This window comes from Acipenser ruthenus, chromosome 13 (assembly GCF_902713425.1).
Source record: "Acipenser ruthenus chromosome 13, fAciRut3.2 maternal haplotype, whole genome shotgun sequence".
NCBI lineage: Eukaryota > Metazoa > Chordata > Actinopteri > Acipenseriformes > Acipenseridae > Acipenser > Acipenser ruthenus.
In genome coordinates, this window is record NC_081201.1 from 15880257 (window position 1) to 15899618 (window position 19362).

Here is a 19362-nt window from a genome sequence, read left to right on the forward strand (position 1 = left end):
TGTGCTGAGACAAGGTGTGTGTTAGCTGTAGTGTGTTGAGACGAGGTGTGTGTTAGCTGTAGTGTGTTCACACGAGGTGTGCGTGTTAGCTGTAGTGTGTTGAGACGAGGTGTGTGTTAGCTGTAGTGTGTTGAGACGAGGTGTGCGTGTTAGCTGTAGTGTGTTGAGACGAGATGTGTGGTAGCTGTAGTGTGTTGAGACGAGGTGTGTGTTAGCTGTAGTGTTGAGACGAGGTGTGTGTTAGCTGTAGTGTGTTTAGACGAGGTGTGCGTGTTAGCTGTAGCGTGTTGAGACGAGGTGTGTGTTGGCTGTAGTGTGTTGAGACGAGGTGTGTGTTAGCTGTAGTGTGTTCAGACGAGGTGTGCGTGTTAGCTGTAGTGTGTTGAGACGAGGTGTGTGTTAGCTCTAGTGTTGAGACGAGGTGTATCTTAGCTGTAGTGTGTTCAGACGAGGTGTGCGTGTTAGCTGTAGTGCGTTGAGACAAGATGTGTGTTAGCTGTAGTGTGTTGAGACGAGGTGTGTGTTAGCTGTAGTGTTGAAACGAGGTGTGTGTTAGCTGTAGTGCTGAAACGAGGTGTGTGTTAGCTGTAGTGTGTTGACACGAGCTGTGTGTTAGCTGTAGTGTGTTTAGACGAGGTGTGTGTTAGCTGTAGTGTGTTGAGACGAGGTGTGTGTTAGCTGTAGTGTGTTGAGACGAGGTGTGCTTGTTAGCTGTAGTGTGTTGAGACGAGGTGTGTGTTAGCTCTAGTGTTGAGACGAGGTGTGTGTTAGCTGTAGTGTGTTCAGATGAGGTGTGCGTGTTAGCTGTAGTGCGTTGAGACGAGATGTGTGTTAGCTGTAGTGTGTTGAGACGAGGTGTGTGTTAGCTGTAGTGTTGAAACGAGGTGTGTGTTAGCTGTAGTGCTGAAACGAGGTGTGTGTTAGCTGTAGTGTGTTGACACGAGCTGTGTGTTAGCTGTAGTGTGTTTAGACGAGGTGTGTGTTAGCTGTAGTGTGTTGAGACGAGGTGTGTGTTAGCTGTACTGTGTTGAGACGAGGTGTTTGTTAGCTGTAGTGTGTTGAGACGAGGTGTGTATTAGCTGTAGTGTTGAGACGAGGTGTGTTTTAGCTGTAGTGTGTTGACACGAGCTGTGTGTTAGCTGTAGTGTGTTTAGACGAGGTGTGTGTTAGCTGTAGTGTGTTGAGACGAGGTGTGCGTGTTAGCTGTAGTGTGTTGAGACGAGATGTGTGGTAGCTGTAGTGTGTTGAGACGAGGTGTGTGTTAGCTGTAGTGTGTTGAGACGAGGTGTGTATTAGCTGTAGTGTGTTCACACGAGGTGTGCGTGTTAGCTGTAGTGTGTTGAGACGAGGTGTGTGTTAGCTCTAGTGTTGAGACGAGGTGTGTGTTAGCTGTAGTGTGTTCAGACGAGGTGTGCGTGTTAGCTGTAGTGCGTTGAGACGAGGTGTGTGTTAGCTGTAGTGTTGAAACGAGGTGTGTGTTAGCTGTAGTGCTGAAACGAGGTGTGTGTTAGCTGTAGTGTGTTGACACGACCTGTGTGTTAGCTGTAGTGTGTTTAGACGAGGTGTGTGTTAGCTGTAGTGTGTTGAGACGAGGTGTGTGTTAGCTGTAGTGTGTTGAGACGAGGTGTGTGTTAGCTGCAGTGTTGAGACGAGTTCTGTGTTAGCTGTAGTGTTGAGACGAGTTGTGTGTTAGCTGTAGTGTGTTGACACGAGCTGTGTGTTAGCTGTAGTGTGTTGAGACGAGTTGTGCGTGTTAGCTGTAGTGTGTTGAGACGAGATGTGTGGTAGCTGTAGTGTGTTGAGACGAGGTGTGTGTTAGCTGTAGTGTTGAGACGAGGTGTGTGTTAGCTGTAGTGTGTTAGCTGTAGTGTGCTGAGACGAGGTGTGTGTTAGCTGTAGTGTGTTGAGACGAGGTGTGTGTTAGCTTAGTGTGTTCAGACGAGGTGTGCGTGGTAGCTGTAGTGTGTTGAGACGAGGTGTGTGTTAGCTGTAGTGTTGAGACGAGGTGTGTGTTAGCTGTAGTGTGTTTAGACGAGGTGTGCGTGTTAGCTGTAGTGTGTTGAGACGAGATGTGTGGTAGCTGTAGTGTGCTGAGACGAGGTGTGTGTTAGCTGTAGTGTGTTTAGACGAGGTGTGCGTGTTAGCTGTAGCGTGTTGAGACGAGGTGTGTGTTGGCTGTAGTGTGTTGAGACGAGGTGTGTGTTAGCTGTAGTGTGTTCAGACGAGGTGTGCGTGTTAGCTGTAGTGTGTTGAGACGAGGTGTGTGTTAGCTCTAGTGTTGAGACGAGGTGTATCTTAGCTGTAGTGTGTTCAGACGAGGTGTGCGTGTTAGCTGTAGTGCGTTGAGACAAGATGTGTGTTAGCTGTAGTGTGTTGAGACGAGGTGTGTGTTAGCTGTAGTGTTGAAACGAGGTGTGTGTTAGCTGTAGTGCTGAAACGAGGTGTGTGTTAGCTGTAGTGTGTTGACACGAGCTGTGTGTTAGCTGTAGTGTGTTTAGACGAGGTGTGTGTTAGCTGTAGTGTGTTGAGACGAGGTGTGTGTTAGCTGTAGTGTGTTGAGACGAGGTGTGCTTGTTAGCTGTAGTGTGTTGAGACGAGGTGTGTGTTAGCTCTAGTGTTGAGACGAGGTGTGTGTTAGCTGTAGTGTGTTCAGATGAGGTGTGCGTGTTAGCTGTAGTGCGTTGAGACGAGATGTGTGTTAGCTGTAGTGTGTTGAGACGAGGTGTGTGTTAGCTGTAGTGTTGAAACGAGGTGTGTGTTAGCTGTAGTGCTGAAACGAGGTGTGTGTTAGCTGTAGTGTGTTGACACGAGCTGTGTGTTAGCTGTAGTGTGTTTAGACGAGGTGTGTGTTAGCTGTAGTGTGTTGAGACGAGGTGTGTGTTAGCTGTACTGTGTTGAGACGAGGTGTTTGTTAGCTGTAGTGTGTTGAGACGAGGTGTGTATTAGCTGTAGTGTTGAGACGAGGTGTGTTTTAGCTGTAGTGTGTTGACACGAGCTGTGTGTTAGCTGTAGTGTGTTTAGACGAGGTGTGTGTTAGCTGTAGTGTGTTGAGACGAGGTGTGCGTGTTAGCTGTAGTGTGTTGAGACGAGATGTGTGGTAGCTGTAGTGTGTTGAGACGAGGTGTGTGTTAGCTGTAGTGTGTTGAGACGAGGTGTGTATTAGCTGTAGTGTGTTCACACGAGGTGTGCGTGTTAGCTGTAGTGTGTTGAGACGAGGTGTGTGTTAGCTCTAGTGTTGAGACGAGGTGTGTGTTAGCTGTAGTGTGTTCAGACGAGGTGTGCGTGTTAGATGTAGTGCGTTGAGACGAGGTGTGTGTTAGCTGTAGTGTTGAAACGAGGTGTGTGTTAGCTGTAGTGCTGAAACGAGGTGTGTGTTAGCTGTAGTGTGTTGACACGACCTGTGTGTTAGCTGTAGTGTGTTTAGACGAGGTGTGTGTTAGCTGTAGTGTGTTGAGACGAGGTGTGTGTTAGCTGTAGTGTGTTGAGACGAGGTGTGTGTTAGCTGCAGTGTTGAGACGAGTTCTGTGTTAGCTGTAGTGTTGAGACGAGTTGTGTGTTAGCTGTAGTGTGTTGACACGAGCTGTGTGTTAGCTGTAGTGTGTTGAGACGAGTTGTGCGTGTTAGCTGTAGTGTGTTGAGACGAGATGTGTGGTAGCTGTAGTGTGTTGAGACGAGGTGTGTGTTAGCTGTAGTGTTGAGACGAGGTGTGTGTTAGCTGTAGTGTGTTAGCTGTAGTGTGCTGAGACGAGGTGTGTGTTAGCTGTAGTGTGTTGAGACGAGGTGTGTGTTAGCTTAGTGTGTTCAGACGAGGTGTGCGTGGTAGCTGTAGTGTGTTGAGACGAGGTGTGTGTTAGCTGTAGTGTTGAGACGAGGTGTGTGTTAGCTGTAGTGTGTTTAGACGAGGTGTGCGTGTTAGCTGTAGTGTGTTGAGACGAGATGTGTGGTAGCTGTAGTGTGCTGAGACGAGGTGTGTGTTAGCTGTAGTGTGTTGAGACGAGATGTGTGGTAGCTGTAGTGTGTTGAGACGAGGTGTGTGTTAGCTGTAGTGTGTTGAGACGAGGTGTGTGTTAGCTGTAGTGTGTTCACACGAGGTGTGCGTGTTAGCTGTAGTGTGTTGAGACGAGGTGTGTGTTAGCTCTAGTGTTGAGACGAGGTGTGTGTTAGCTGTAGTGTGTTCAGACGAGGTGTGCGTGTTAGCTGTAGTGCGTTGAGACGAGGTGTGTGTTAGCTGTAGTGTTGAAACGAGGTGTGTGTTAGCTGTAGTGCTGAAACGAGGTGTGTGTTAGCTGTAGTGTTGAGACGAGGTGTGTTTTAGCTGTAGTGTGTTGACACGAGCTGTGTGTTAGCTGTAGTGTGTTTAGACGAGGTGTGTGTTAGCTGTAGTGTGTTGAGACGAGGTGTGTGTTAGCTGTAGTGTGTTGAGACGAGGTGTGTGTTAGCTGCAGTGTTGAGACGAGTTCTGTGTTAGCTGTAGTGTTGAGACGAGTTGTGTGTTAGCTGTAGTGTGTTGACACGAGCTGTGTGTTAGCTGTAGTGTGTTGAGACGAGTTGTGCGTGTTAGCTGTAGTGTGTTGAGACGAGATGTGTGGTAGCTGTAGTGTGTTGAGACGAGGTGTGTGTTAGCTGTAGTGTTGAGACGAGGTGTGTGTTAGCTGTAGTGTGTTAGCTGTAGTGTGCTGAGACGAGGTGTGTGTTAGCTGTAGTGTGTTGAGACGAGGTGTGTGTTAGCTTAGTGTGTTCAGACGAGGTGTGCGTGGTAGCTGTAGTGTGTTGAGACGAGGTGTGTGTTAGCTGTAGTGTTGAGACGAGGTGTGTGTTAGCTGTAGTGTGTTTAGACGAGGTGTGCGTGTTAGCTGTAGTGTGTTGAGACGAGATGTGTGGTAGCTGTAGTGTGCTGAGACAAGGTGTGTGTTAGCTGTAGTGTGTTGAGACGAGGTGTGTGTTAGCTGTAGTGTGTTCACACGAGGTGTGCGTGTTAGCTGTAGTGTGTTGAGACGAGGTGTGTGTTAGCTGTAGTGTGTTGAGACGAGGTGTGCGTGTTAGCTGTAGTGTGTTGAGACGAGATGTGTGGTAGCTGTAGTGTGTTGAGACGAGGTGTGTGTTAGCTGTAGTGTTGAGACGAGGTGTGTGTTAGCTGTAGTGTGTTTAGACGAGGTGTGCGTGTTAGCTGTAGCGTGTTGAGACGAGGTGTGTGTTGGCTGTAGTGTGTTGAGACGAGGTGTGTGTTAGCTGTAGTGTGTTCAGACGAGGTGTGCGTGTTAGCTGTAGTGTGTTGAGACGAGGTGTGTGTTAGCTCTAGTGTTGAGACGAGGTGTATCTTAGCTGTAGTGTGTTCAGACGAGGTGTGCGTGTTAGCTGTAGTGCGTTGAGACAAGATGTGTGTTAGCTGTAGTGTGTTGAGACGAGGTGTGTGTTAGCTGTAGTGTTGAAACGAGGTGTGTGTTAGCTGTAGTGCTGAAACGAGGTGTGTGTTAGCTGTAGTGTGTTGACACGAGCTGTGTGTTAGCTGTAGTGTGTTTAGACGAGGTGTGTGTTAGCTGTAGTGTGTTGAGACGAGGTGTGTGTTAGCTGTAGTGTGTTGAGACGAGGTGTGCTTGTTAGCTGTAGTGTGTTGAGACGAGGTGTGTGTTAGCTCTAGTGTTGAGACGAGGTGTGTGTTAGCTGTAGTGTGTTCAGATGAGGTGTGCGTGTTAGCTGTAGTGCGTTGAGACGAGATGTGTGTTAGCTGTAGTGTGTTGAGACGAGGTGTGTGTTAGCTGTACTGTGTTGAGACGAGGTGTTTGTTAGCTGTAGTGTGTTGAGACGAGGTGTGTATTAGCTGTAGTGTGTTGAGACGAGGTGTGTGTTAGCTGTACTGTGTTGAGACGAGGTGTTTGTTAGCTGTAGTGTGTTGAGACGAGGTGTGTATTAGCTGTAGTGTTGAGACGAGGTGTGTTTTAGCTGTAGTGTGTTGACACGAGCTGTGTGTTAGCTGTAGTGTGTTTAGACGAGGTGTGTGTTAGCTGTAGTGTGTTGAGACGAGGTGTGCGTGTTAGCTGTAGTGTGTTGAGACGAGATGTGTGGTAGCTGTAGTGTGTTGAGACGAGGTGTGTGTTAGCTGTAGTGTGTTGAGACGAGGTGTGTATTAGCTGTAGTGTGTTCACACGAGGTGTGCGTGTTAGCTGTAGTGTGTTGAGACGAGGTGTGTGTTAGCTCTAGTGTTGAGACGAGGTGTGTGTTAGCTGTAGTGTGTTCAGACGAGGTGTGCGTGTTAGCTGTAGTGCGTTGAGACGAGGTGTGTGTTAGCTGTAGTGTTGAAACGAGGTGTGTGTTAGCTGTAGTGCTGAAACGAGGTGTGTGTTAGCTGTAGTGTGTTGACACGACCTGTGTGTTAGCTGTAGTGTGTTTAGACGAGGTGTGTGTTAGCTGTAGTGTGTTGAGACGAGGTGTGTGTTAGCTGTAGTGTGTTGAGACGAGGTGTGTGTTAGCTGCAGTGTTGAGACGAGTTCTGTGTTAGCTGTAGTGTTGAGACGAGTTGTGTGTTAGCTGTAGTGTGTTGACACGAGCTGTGTGTTAGCTGTAGTGTGTTGAGACGAGTTGTGCGTGTTAGCTGTAGTGTGTTGAGACGAGATGTGTGGTAGCTGTAGTGTGTTGAGACGAGGTGTGTGTTAGCTGTAGTGTTGAGACGAGGTGTGTGTTAGCTGTAGTGTGTTAGCTGTAGTGTGCTGAGACGAGGTGTGTGTTAGCTGTAGTGTGTTGAGACGAGGTGTGTGTTAGCTTAGTGTGTTCAGACGAGGTGTGCGTGGTAGCTGTAGTGTGTTGAGACGAGGTGTGTGTTAGCTGTAGTGTTGAGACGAGGTGTGTGTTAGCTGTAGTGTGTTTAGACGAGGTGTGCGTGTTAGCTGTAGTGTGTTGAGACGAGATGTGTGGTAGCTGTAGTGTGCTGAGACGAGGTGTGTGTTAGCTGTAGTGTGTTTAGACGAGGTGTGCGTGTTAGCTGTAGCGTGTTGAGACGAGGTGTGTGTTGGCTGTAGTGTGTTGAGACGAGGTGTGTGTTAGCTGTAGTGTGTTCAGACGAGGTGTGCGTGTTAGCTGTAGTGTGTTGAGACGAGGTGTGTGTTAGCTCTAGTGTTGAGACGAGGTGTATCTTAGCTGTAGTGTGTTCAGACGAGGTGTGCGTGTTAGCTGTAGTGCGTTGAGACAAGATGTGTGTTAGCTGTAGTGTGTTGAGACGAGGTGTGTGTTATCTGTAGTGTTGAAACGAGGTGTGTGTTAGCTGTAGTGTGTTGACACGAGCTGTGTGTTAGCTGTAGTGTGTTTAGACGAGGTGTGTGTTAGCTGTAGTGTGTTGAGACGAGGTGTGTGTTAGCTGTAGTGTGTTGAGACGAGGTGTGCTTGTTAGCTGTAGTGTGTTGAGACGAGGTGTGTGTTAGCTCTAGTGTTGAGACGAGGTGTGTGTTAGCTGTAGTGTGTTCAGATGAGGTGTGCGTGTTAGCTGTAGTGCGTTGAGACGAGATGTGTGTTAGCTGTAGTGTGTTGAGACGAGGTGTGTGTTAGCTGTAGTGTTGAAACGAGGTGTGTGTTAGCTGTAGTGCTGAAACGAGGTGTGTGTTAGCTGTAGTGTGTTGACACGAGCTGTGTGTTAGCTGTAGTGTGTTTAGACGAGGTGTGTGTTAGCTGTAGTGTGTTGAGACGAGGTGTGTGTTAGCTGTACTGTGTTGAGACGAGGTGTTTGTTAGCTGTAGTGTGTTGAGACGAGGTGTGTATTAGCTGTAGTGTTGAGACGAGGTGTGTTTTAGCTGTAGTGTGTTGACACGAGCTGTGTGTTAGCTGTAGTGTGTTTAGACGAGGTGTGTGTTAGCTGTAGTGTGTTGAGACGAGGTGTGCGTGTTAGCTGTAGTGTGTTGAGACGAGATGTGTGGTAGCTGTAGTGTGTTGAGACGAGGTGTGTGTTAGCTGTAGTGTGTTGAGACGAGGTGTGTATTAGCTGTAGTGTGTTCACACGAGGTGTGCGTGTTAGCTGTAGTGTGTTGAGACGAGGTGTGTGTTAGCTCTAGTGTTGAGACGAGGTGTGTGTTAGCTGTAGTGTGTTCAGACGAGGTGTGCGTGTTAGCTGTAGTGCGTTGAGACGAGGTGTGTGTTAGCTGTAGTGTTGAAACGAGGTGTGTGTTAGCTGTAGTGCTGAAACGAGGTGTGTGTTAGCTGTAGTGTGTTGACACGACCTGTGTGTTAGCTGTAGTGTGTTTAGACGAGGTGTGTGTTAGCTGTAGTGTGTTGAGACGAGGTGTGTGTTAGCTGTAGTGTGTTGAGACGAGGTGTGTGTTAGCTGCAGTGTTGAGACGAGTTCTGTGTTAGCTGTAGTGTTGAGACGAGTTGTGTGTTAGCTGTAGTGTGTTGACACGAGCTGTGTGTTAGCTGTAGTGTGTTGAGACGAGTTGTGCGTGTTAGCTGTAGTGTGTTGAGACGAGATGTGTGGTAGCTGTAGTGTGTTGAGACGAGGTGTGTGTTAGCTGTAGTGTTGAGACGAGGTGTGTGTTAGCTGTAGTGTGTTAGCTGTAGTGTGCTGAGACGAGGTGTGTGTTAGCTGTAGTGTGTTGAGACGAGGTGTGTGTTAGCTTAGTGTGTTCAGACGAGGTGTGCGTGGTAGCTGTAGTGTGTTGAGACGAGGTGTGTGTTAGCTGTAGTGTTGAGACGAGGTGTGTGTTAGCTGTAGTGTGTTTAGACGAGGTGTGCGTGTTAGCTGTAGTGTGTTGAGACGAGATGTGTGGTAGCTGTAGTGTGCTGAGACGAGGTGTGTGTTAGCTGTAGTGTGTTGAGACGAGGTGTGTGTTAGCTGTAGTGTGTTCACACGAGGTGTGCGTGTTAGCTGTAGTGTGTTGAGACGAGGTGTGTGTTAGCTGTAGTGTGTTGAGACGAGGTGTGCGTTTTAGCTGTAGTGTGTTGAGACGAGATGTGTGGTAGCTGTAGTGTGTTGAGACGAGGTGTGTGTTAGCTGTAGTGTTGAGACGAGGTGTGTGTTAGCTGTAGTGTGTTTAGACGAGGTGTGCGTGTTAGCTGTAGTGTGTTGAGACGAGGTGTGTGTTGGCTGTAGTGTGTTGAGACGAGGTGTGTGTTAGCTGTAGTGTGTTCAGACGAGGTGTGCGTGTTAGCTGTAGTGTGTTGAGACGAGGTGTGTGTTAGCTCTAGTGTTGAGACGAGGTGTATCTTAGCTGTAGTGTGTTCAGACGAGGTGTGCGTGTTAGCTGTAGTGCGTTGAGACGAGATGTGTGTTAGCTGTAGTGTGTTGAGACGAGGTGTGTGTTAGCTGTAGTGTTGAAACGAGGTGTGTGTTAGCTGTAGTGCTGAAACGAGGTGTGTGTTAGCTGTAGTGTGTTGACACGAGCTGTGTGTTAGCTGTAGTGTGTTTAGACGAGGTGTGTGTTAGCTGTAGTGTGTTGAGACGAGGTGTGTGTTAGCTGTAGTGTGTTGAGACGAGGTGTGTGTTAGCTGTAGTGTGTTGAGACGAGGTGTGTGTTAGCTGCAGTGTTGAGACGAGGTGTGTGTTAGCTATTGTGTTGAGACGAGTTCTGTGTTAGCTGTAGTGTTGAGACGAGTTGTGTGTTAGCTGTAGTGTGTTGACACGAGCTGTGTGTTAGCTGTAGTGTGTTTAGACGAGGTGTGTGTTAGCTGTAGTGTGTTGAGACGAGGTGTGTGTTAGCTGTAGTGTTGAGACGAGGTGTGTGTTAGCTGTAGTGTGTTTAGACGAAGTGTGTTTTAGCTGTAGTGTGCTGAGACGAAGTGTGTGTTAGCTGTAGTGTGTTGAGACGAGGTGTGTGTTAGCTTAGTGTGTTCAGACGAGGTGTGCGTGTTAGCTGTAGTGTGTTGAGACGAGATGTGTGGTAGCTGTAGTGTGTTGAGACGAGGTGTGTGTTAGCTATACTGTTGAGAAGAGGTGTGTGTTAGCTGTAGTGTGTTTAGACGAAGTGTGTGTTAGCTGTAGTGTGTTGAGACGAGGTGTGTGTTAGCTTAGTGTGTTCAGACGAGGTGTGCGTGTTAGCTGTAGTGTGTTGAGACGATATGTGTGTTAGCTATAGTGTTGAGATGAGGTGTGTGTTAGCTGTAGTGTTGAGAGGAGGTGTGTGTTAGCTGTACTGTGTTGAGACGAGGTGTGCTTGTTAGCTGTAGTGCGTTGAGACGAGATGTGTGTTAGCTGTAGTGTGTTGAGACGAGGTGTGTGTTAGCTGTAGTGTTGAGACGAGGTGTGTTAGCTGTAGTGCTGAAACGAGGTGTGTGTTAGCTGTAGTGTTGAGATGAGGTGTGTGTTAGCTGTAGTGTTGAGAGGAGGTGTGTGTTAGCTGTACTGTGAAGAGACGAGGTGTGCGTGTTAGCTGTAGTGCGTTGAGACGAGATGTGTGTTAGCTGTAGTGTGTTGAGACGAGGTGTGCTTGTTAGCTGTAGTGTGTTGAGACGAGGTGTGTGTTAGCTCTAGTGTTGAGACGAGGTGTGTGTTAGCTGTAGTGTGTTCAGATGAGGTGTGCGTGTTAGCTGTAGTGCGTTGAGACGAGATGTGTGTTAGCTGTAGTGTGTTGAGACGAGGTGTGTGTTAGCTGTAGTGTTGAAACGAGGTGTGTGTTAGCTGTAGTGCTGAAACGAGGTGTGTGTTAGCTGTAGTGTGTTGATTTTAGCTGTGTGTTAGCTGTAGTGTGTTTAGACGAGGTGTGTGTTAGCTGTAGTGTGTTGAGACGAGGTGTGTGTTAGCTGTACTGTGTTGAGACGAGGTGTTTGTTAGCTGTAGTGTGTTGAGACGAGGTGTGTATTAGCTGTAGTGTTGAGACGAGGTGTGTTTTAGCTGTAGTGTGTTGACACGAGCTGTGTGTTAGCTGTAGTGTGTTTAGACGAGGTGTGTGTTAGCTATACTGTTGAGAAGAGGTGTGTGTTAGCTGTAGTGTGTTTAGACGAAGTGTGTGTTAGCTGTAGTGTGTTGAGACGAGGTGTGTGTTAGCTTAGTGTGTTCAGACGAGGTGTGCGTGTTAGCTGTAGTGTGTTGAGACGATATGTGTGTTAGCTATAGTGTTGAGATGAGGTGTGTGTTAGCTGTAGTGTTGAGAGGAGGTGTGTGTTAGCTGTACTGTGTTGAGACGAGGTGTGCTTGTTAGCTGTAGTGCGTTGAGACGAGATGTGTGTTAGCTGTAGTGTGTTGAGACGAGGTGTGTGTTAGCTGTAGTGTTGAGACGAGGTGTGTTAGCTGTAGTGCTGAAACGAGGTGTGTGTTAGCTGTAGTGTTGAGATGAGGTGTGTGTTAGCTGTAGTGTTGAGAGGAGGTGTGTGTTAGCTGTACTGTGAAGAGACGAGGTGTGCGTGTTAGCTGTAGTGCGTTGAGACGAGATGTGTGTTAGCTGTAGTGTGTTGAGACGAGGTGTGCTTGTTAGCTGTAGTGTGTTGAGACGAGGTGTGTGTTAGCTCTAGTGTTGAGACGAGGTGTGTGTTAGCTGTAGTGTGTTCAGATGAGGTGTGCGTGTTAGCTGTAGTGCGTTGAGACGAGATGTGTGTTAGCTGTAGTGTGTTGAGACGAGGTGTGTGTTAGCTGTAGTGTTGAAACGAGGTGTGTGTTAGCTGTAGTGCTGAAACGAGGTGTGTGTTAGCTGTAGTGTGTTGATTTTAGCTGTGTGTTAGCTGTAGTGTGTTTAGACGAGGTGTGTGTTAGCTGTAGTGTGTTGAGACGAGGTGTGTGTTAGCTGTACTGTGTTGAGACGAGGTGTTTGTTAGCTGTAGTGTGTTGAGACGAGGTGTGTATTAGCTGTAGTGTTGAGACGAGGTGTGTTTTAGCTGTAGTGTGTTGACACGAGCTGTGTGTTAGCTGTAGTGTGTTTAGACGAGGTGTGTGTTAGCTGTAGTGTGTTGAGACGAGGTGTGCGTGTTAGCTGTAGTGTGTTGAGACGAGATGTGTGGTAGCTGTAGTGTGTTGAGACGAGGTGTGTGTTAGCTGTAGTGTGTTGAGACGAGGTGTGTGTTAGCTGTAGTGTGTTCACACGAGGTGTGCGTGTTAGCTGTAGTGTGTTGAGACGAGGTGTGTGTTAGCTCTAGTGTTGAGACGAGGTGTGTGTTAGCTGTAGTGTGTTCAGACGAGGTGTGCGTGTTAGCTGTAGTGCGTTGAGACGAGGTGTGTGTTAGCTGTAGTGTTGAAACGAGGTGTGTGTTAGCTGTAGTGCTGAAACGAGGTGTGTGTTAGCTGTAGTGTTGAGACGAGGTGTGTTTTAGCTGTAGTGTGTTGACACGAGCTGTGTGTTAGCTGTAGTGTGTTTAGACGAGGTGTGTGTTAGCTGTAGTGTGTTGAGACGAGGTGTGTGTTAGCTGTAGTGTGTTGAGACGAGGTGTGTGTTAGCTGCAGTGTTGAGACGAGTTCTGTGTTAGCTGTAGTGTTGAGACGAGTTGTGTGTTAGCTGTAGTGTGTTGACACGAGCTGTGTGTTAGCTGTAGTGTGTTGAGACGAGTTGTGCGTGTTAGCTGTAGTGTGTTGAGACGAGATGTGTGGTAGCTGTAGTGTGTTGAGACGAGGTGTGTGTTAGCTGTAGTGTTGAGACGAGGTGTGTGTTAGCTGTAGTGTGTTAGCTGTAGTGTGCTGAGACGAGGTGTGTGTTAGCTGTAGTGTGTTGAGACGAGGTGTGTGTTAGCTTAGTGTGTTCAGACGAGGTGTGCGTGGTAGCTGTAGTGTGTTGAGACGAGGTGTGTGTTAGCTGTAGTGTTGAGACGAGGTGTGTGTTAGCTGTAGTGTGTTTAGACGAGGTGTGCGTGTTAGCTGTAGTGTGTTGAGACGAGATGTGTGGTAGCTGTAGTGTGCTGAGACAAGGTGTGTGTTAGCTGTAGTGTGTTGAGACGAGGTGTGTGTTAGCTGTAGTGTGTTCACACGAGGTGTGCGTGTTAGCTGTAGTGTGTTGAGACGAGGTGTGTGTTAGCTGTAGTGTGTTGAGACGAGGTGTGCGTGTTAGCTGTAGTGTGTTGAGACGAGATGTGTGGTAGCTGTAGTGTGTTGAGACGAGGTGTGTGTTAGCTGTAGTGTTGAGACGAGGTGTGTGTTAGCTGTAGTGTGTTTAGACGAGGTGTGCGTGTTAGCTGTAGCGTGTTGAGACGAGGTGTGTGTTGGCTGTAGTGTGTTGAGACGAGGTGTGTGTTAGCTGTAGTGTGTTCAGACGAGGTGTGCGTGTTAGCTGTAGTGTGTTGAGACGAGGTGTGTGTTAGCTCTAGTGTTGAGACGAGGTGTATCTTAGCTGTAGTGTGTTCAGACGAGGTGTGCGTGTTAGCTGTAGTGCGTTGAGACAAGATGTGTGTTAGCTGTAGTGTGTTGAGACGAGGTGTGTGTTAGCTGTAGTGTTGAAACGAGGTGTGTGTTAGCTGTAGTGCTGAAACGAGGTGTGTGTTAGCTGTAGTGTGTTGACACGAGCTGTGTGTTAGCTGTAGTGTGTTTAGACGAGGTGTGTGTTAGCTGTAGTGTGTTGAGACGAGGTGTGTGTTAGCTGTAGTGTGTTGAGACGAGGTGTGTGTTAGCTGTAGTGTGTTGAGACGAGGTGTGTGTTAGCTGCAGTGTTGAGACGAGGTGTGTGTTAGCTATTGTGTTGAGACGAGTTCTGTGTTAGCTGTAGTGTTGAGACGAGTTGTGTGTTAGCTGTAGTGTGTTGACACGAGCTGTGTGTTAGCTGTAGTGTGTTTAGACGAGGTGTGTGTTAGCTGTAGTGTGTTGAGACGAGGTGTGTGTTAGCTGTAGTGTTGAGACGAGGTGTGTGTTAGCTGTAGTGTGTTTAGACGAAGTGTGTTTTAGCTGTAGTGTGCTGAGACGAAGTGTGTGTTAGCTGTAGTGTGTTGAGACGAGGTGTGTGTTAGCTTAGTGTGTTCAGACGAGGTGTGCGTGTTAGCTGTAGTGTGTTGAGACGAGATGTGTGGTAGCTGTAGTGTGTTGAGACGAGGTGTGTGTTAGCTGTACTGTTGAGAAGAGGTGTGTGTTAGCTGTAGTGTGTTTAGACGAAGTGTGTGTTAGCTGTAGTGTGTTGAGACGAGGTGTGTGTTAGCTTAGTGTGTTCAGACGAGGTGTGCGTGTTAGCTGTAGTGTGTTGAGACGATATGTGTGTTAGCTATAGTGTTGAGATGAGGTGTGTGTTGGCTGTAGTGTTGAGAGGAGGTGTGTGTTAGCTGTACTGTGTTGAGACGAGGTGTGCTTGTTAGCTGTAGTGCGTTGAGACGAGATGTGTGTTAGCTGTAGTGTGTTGAGACGAGGTGTGTGTTAGCTGTAGTGTTGAGACGAGGTGTGTTAGCTGTAGTGTTGAGATGAGGTGTGTGTTAGCTGTAGTGCGTTGAGACGAGATGTGTGTTAGCTGTATTGTGTTGAGACGAGGTGTGCTTGTTAGCTGTAGTGTGTTGAGACGAGGTGTGTGTTAGCTCTAGTGTTGAGACGAGGTGTGTGTTAGCTGTAGTGTGTTCAGATGAGGTGTGCGTGTTAGCTGTAGTGCGTTGAGACGAGATGTGTGTTAGCTGTAGTGTGTTGAGACGAGGTGTGTGTTAGCTGTAGTGTTGAAACGAGGTGTGTGTTAGCTGTAGTGCTGAAACGAGGTGTGTGTTAGCTGTAGTGTGTTGACACGAGCTGTGTGTTAGCTGTAGTGTGTTTAGACGAGGTGTGTGTTAGCTGTAGTGTGTTGAGACGAGGTGTGTGTTAGCTGTACTGTGTTGAGACGAGGTGTTTGTTAGCTGTAGTGTGTTGAGACGAGGTGTGTATTAGCTGTAGTGTTGAGACGAGGTGTGTTTTAGCTGTAGTGTGTTGACACGAGCTGTGTGTTAGCTGTAGTGTGTTTAGACGAGGTGTGTGTTAGCTGTAGTGTGTTGAGACGAGGTGTGCGTGTTAGCTGTAGTGTGTTGAGACGAGATGTGTGGTAGCTGTAGTGTGTTGAGACGAGGTGTGTGTTAGCTGTAGTGTGTTGAGACGAGGTGTGTGTTAGCTGTAGTGTGTTCACACGAGGTGTGCGTGTTAGCTGTAGTGTGTTGAGACGAGGTGTGTGTTAGCTCTAGTGTTGAGACGAGGTGTGTGTTAGCTGTAGTGTGTTCAGACGAGGTGTGCGTGTTAGCTGTAGTGCGTTGAGACGAGGTGTGTGTTAGCTGTAGTGTTGAAACGAGGTGTGTGTTAGCTGTAGTGCTGAAACGAGGTGTGTGTTAGCTGTAGTGTTGAGACGAGGTGTGTTTTAGCTGTAGTGTGTTGACACGAGCTGTGTGTTAGCTGTAGTGTGTTTAGACGAGGTGTGTGTTAGCTGTAGTGTGTTGAGACGAGGTGTGTGTTAGCTGTAGTGTGTTGAGACGAGGTGTGTGTTAGCTGCAGTGTTGAGACGAGTTCTGTGTTAGCTGTAGTGTTGAGACGAGTTGTGTGTTAGCTGTAGTGTGTTGACACGAGCTGTGTGTTAGCTGTAGTGTGTTGAGACGAGTTGTGCGTGTTAGCTGTAGTGTGTTGAGACGAGATGTGTGGTAGCTGTAGTGTGTTGAGACGAGGTGTGTGTTAGCTGTAGTGTTGAGACGAGGTGTGTGTTAGCTGTAGTGTGTTAGCTGTAGTGTGCTGAGACGAGGTGTGTGTTAGCTGTAGTGTGTTGAGACGAGGTGTGTGTTAGCTTAGTGTGTTCAGACGAGGTGTGCGTGGTAGCTGTAGTGTGTTGAGACGAGGTGTGTGTTAGCTGTAGTGTTGAGACGAGGTGTGTGTTAGCTGTAGTGTGTTTAGACGAGGTGTGCGTGTTAGCTGTTGTGTGTTGAGACGAGATGTGTGGTAGCTGTAGTGTGCTGAGACAAGGTGTGTGTTAGCTGTAGTGTGTTGAGACGAGGTGTGTGTTAGCTGTAGTGTGTTCACACGAGGTGTGCGTGTTAGCTGTAGTGTGTTGAGACGAGGTGTGTGTTAGCAGTAGTGTGTTGAGACGAGGTGTGCGTGTTAGCTGTAGTGTGTTGAGACGAGATGTGTGGTAGCTGTAGTGTGTTGAGACGAGGTGTGTGTTAGCTGTAGTGTTGAGACGAGGTGTGTGTTAGCTGTAGTGTGTTTAGACGAGGTGTGCGTGTTAGCTGTAGCGTGTTGAGACGAGGTGTGTGTTGGCTGTAGTGTGTTGAGACGAGGTGTGTGTTAGCTGTAGTGTGTTCAGACGAGGTGTGCGTGTTAGCTGTAGTGTGTTGAGACGAGGTGTGTGTTAGCTCTAGTGTTGAGACGAGGTGTATCTTAGCTGTAGTGTGTTCAGACGAGGTGTGCGTGTTAGCTGTAGTGCGTTGAGACAAGATGTGTGTTAGCTGTAGTGTGTTGAGACGAGGTGTGTGTTAGCTGTAGTGTTGAAACGAGGTGTGTGTTAGCTGTAGTGCTGAAACGAGGTGTGTGTTAGCTGTAGTGTGTTGACACGAGCTGTGTGTTAGCTGTAGTGTGTTTAGACGAGGTGTGTGTTAGCTGTAGTGTGTTGAGACGAGGTGTGTGTTAGCTGTAGTGTGTTGAGACGAGGTGTGTGTTAGCTGTAGTGTGTTGAGACGAGGTGTGTGTTAGCTGCAGTGTTGAGACGAGGTGTGTGTTAGCTATTGTGTTGAGACGAGTTCTGTGTTAGCTGTAGTGTTGAGACGAGTTGTGTGTTAGCTGTAGTGTGTTGACACGAGCTGTGTGTTAGCTGTAGTGTGTTTAGACGAGGTGTGTGTTAGCTGTAGTGTGTTGAGACGAGGTGTGTGTTAGCTGTAGTGTTGAGACGAGGTGTGTGTTAGCTGTAGTGTGTTTAGACGAAGTGTGTTTTAGCTGTAGTGTGCTGAGACGAAGTGTGTGTTAGCTGTAGTGTGTTGAGACGAGGTGTGTGTTAGCTTACTGTGTTCAGACGAGGTGTGCGTGTTAGCTGTAGTGTGTTGAGACGAGATGTGTGGTAGCTGTAGTGTGTTGAGACGAGGTGTGTGTTAGCTGTACTGTTGAGAAGAGGTGTGTGTTAGCTGTAGTGTGTTTAGACGAAGTGTGTGTTAGCTGTAGTGTGTTGAGACGAGGTGTGTGTTAGCTTAGTGTGTTCAGACGAGGTGTGCGTGTTAGCTGTAGTGTGTTGAGACGATATGTGTGTTAGCTATAGTGTTGAGATGAGGTGTGTGTTGGCTGTAGTGTTGAGAGGAGGTGTGTGTTAGCTGTACTGTGTTGAGACGAGGTGTGCTTGTTAGCTGTAGTGCGTTGAGACGAGATGTGTGTTAGCTGTAGTGTGTTGAGACGAGGTGTGTGTTAGCTGTAGTGTTGAGACGAGGTGTGTTAGCTGTAGTGCTGAAACGAGGTGTGTGTTAGCTGTAGTGTTGAGATGAGGTGTGTGTTAGCTGTAGTGTTGAGAGGAGGTGTGTGTTAGCTGTACTGTGAAGAGACGAGGTGTGCGTGTTAGCTGTAGTGCGTTGAGACGAGATGTGTGTTAGCTGTAGTGTGTTGAGACGAGGTGTGCTTGTTAGCTGTAGTGTGTTGAGACGAGGTGTGTGTTAGCTCTAGTGTTGAGACGAGGTGTGTGTTAGCTGTAGTGTGTTCAGATGAGGTGTGCGTGTTAGCTGTAGTGCGTTGAGACGAGATGTGTGTTAGCTGTAGTGTGTTGAGACGAGGTGTGTGTTAGCTGTAGTGTTGAAACGAGGTGTGTGTTAGCTGTAGTGCTGAAACGAGGTGTGTGTTAGCTGTAGTGTGTTGACACGAGCTGTGTGTTAGCTGTAGTGTGTTTAGACGAGGTGTGTGTTAGCTGTAGTGTGTTGAGACGAGGTGTGTGTTAGCTGTACTGTGTTGAGACGAGGTGTTTGTTAGCTGTAGTGTGTTGAGACGAGGTGTGTATTAGCTGTAGTGTTGAGACGAGGTGTGTTTTAGCTGTAGTGTGTTGACACGAGCTGTGTGTTAGCTGTAGTGTGTTTAGACGAGGTGTGTGTTAGCTGTAGTGTGTTGAGACGAGGTGTGCGTGTTAGCTATAGTGTGTTGAGACGAGATGTGTGGTAGCTGTAGTGTGTTGAGACGAGGTGTGTGTTAGCTGTAGTGTGTTGAGACGAGGTGTGTGTTAGCTGTAGTGTGTTCACACGAGGTGTGCGTGTTAGCTGTAGTGTGTTGAGACGAGGTGTGTGTTAGCTCTAGTGTTGAGACGAGGTGTGTGTTAGCTGTAGTGTGTTCAGACGAGGTGTGCGTGTTAGCTGTAGTGCGTTGAGACGAGGTGTGTGTTAGCTGTAGTGTTGAAACGAGGTGTGTGTTAGCTGTAGTGCTGAAACGAGGTGTGTGTTAGCTGTAGTGTGTTGACACGACCTTTGTGTTAGCTGTAGTGTGTTTAGACGAGGTGTGTGTTAGCTGTAGTGTGTTGAGACTTGGTGTGTGTTAGCTGTAGTGTGTTGAGACGAGGTGTGTGTTAGCTGCAGTGTTGAGACGAGTTCTGTGTTAGCTGTAGTGTTGAGACGAGTTGTGTGTTAGCTGTAGTGTGTTGACACGAGCTGTGTGTTAGCTGTAGTGTGTTGAGACGAGTTGTGCGTGTTAGCTGTAGTGTGTTGAGACGAGATGTGTGGTAGCTGTAGTGTGTTGAGACGAGGTGTGTGTTAGCTGTAGTGTTGAGACGAGGTGTGTGTTAGCTGTAGTGTGTTAGCTGTAGTGTGCTGAGACGAGGTGTGTGTTAGCTGTAGTGTGTTGAGACGAGGTGTGTGTTAGCTTAGTGTGTTCAGACGAGGTGTGCGTGGTAGCTGTAGTGTGTTGAGACGAGGTGTGTGTTAGCTGTAGTGTTGAGACGAGGTGTGTGTTAGCTGTAGTGTGTTTAGACGAGGTGTGCGTGTTAGCTGTAGTGTGTTGAGACGAGATGTGTGGTAGCTGTAGTGTGCTGAGACGAGGTGTGTGTTAGCTGTAGTGTGTTGAGACGAGGTGTGTGTTAGCTGTAGTGTGTTCACACGAGGTGTGCGTGTTAGCTGTAGTGTGTTGAGACGAGGTGTGTGTTAGCTCTAGTGTTGAGACGAGGTGTGTGTTAGCTGTAGTGTGTTCAGACGAGGTGTGCGTGTTAGCTGTAGTGCGTTGAGACGAGGTGTGTGTTAGCTGTAGTGTTGAAACGAGGTGTGTGTTAGCTGTAGTGCTGAAACGAGGTGTGTGTTAGCTGTAGTGTGTTGACACGAGCTGTGTGTTAGCTGTAGTGTGTTTAGACGAGGTGTGTGTTAGCTGTGGTGTGTTGAGACGAGGTGTGTGTTATCTGTAGTGTGTTGAGACGAGGTGTGTGTTAGCTGCAGTGTTGAGACGAGGTGTGTGTTAGCTATTGTGTTGAGACGAGTTCTGTGTTAGCTGTAGTGTTGAGACGAGTTGTGTGTTAGCTGTAGTGCGTTGAGACGAGATGTGTGTTAGCTGTAGTGTGTTGAGACGAGGTGTGCTTGTTAGCTGTAGTGTGTTGAGACGAGGTGTGTGTT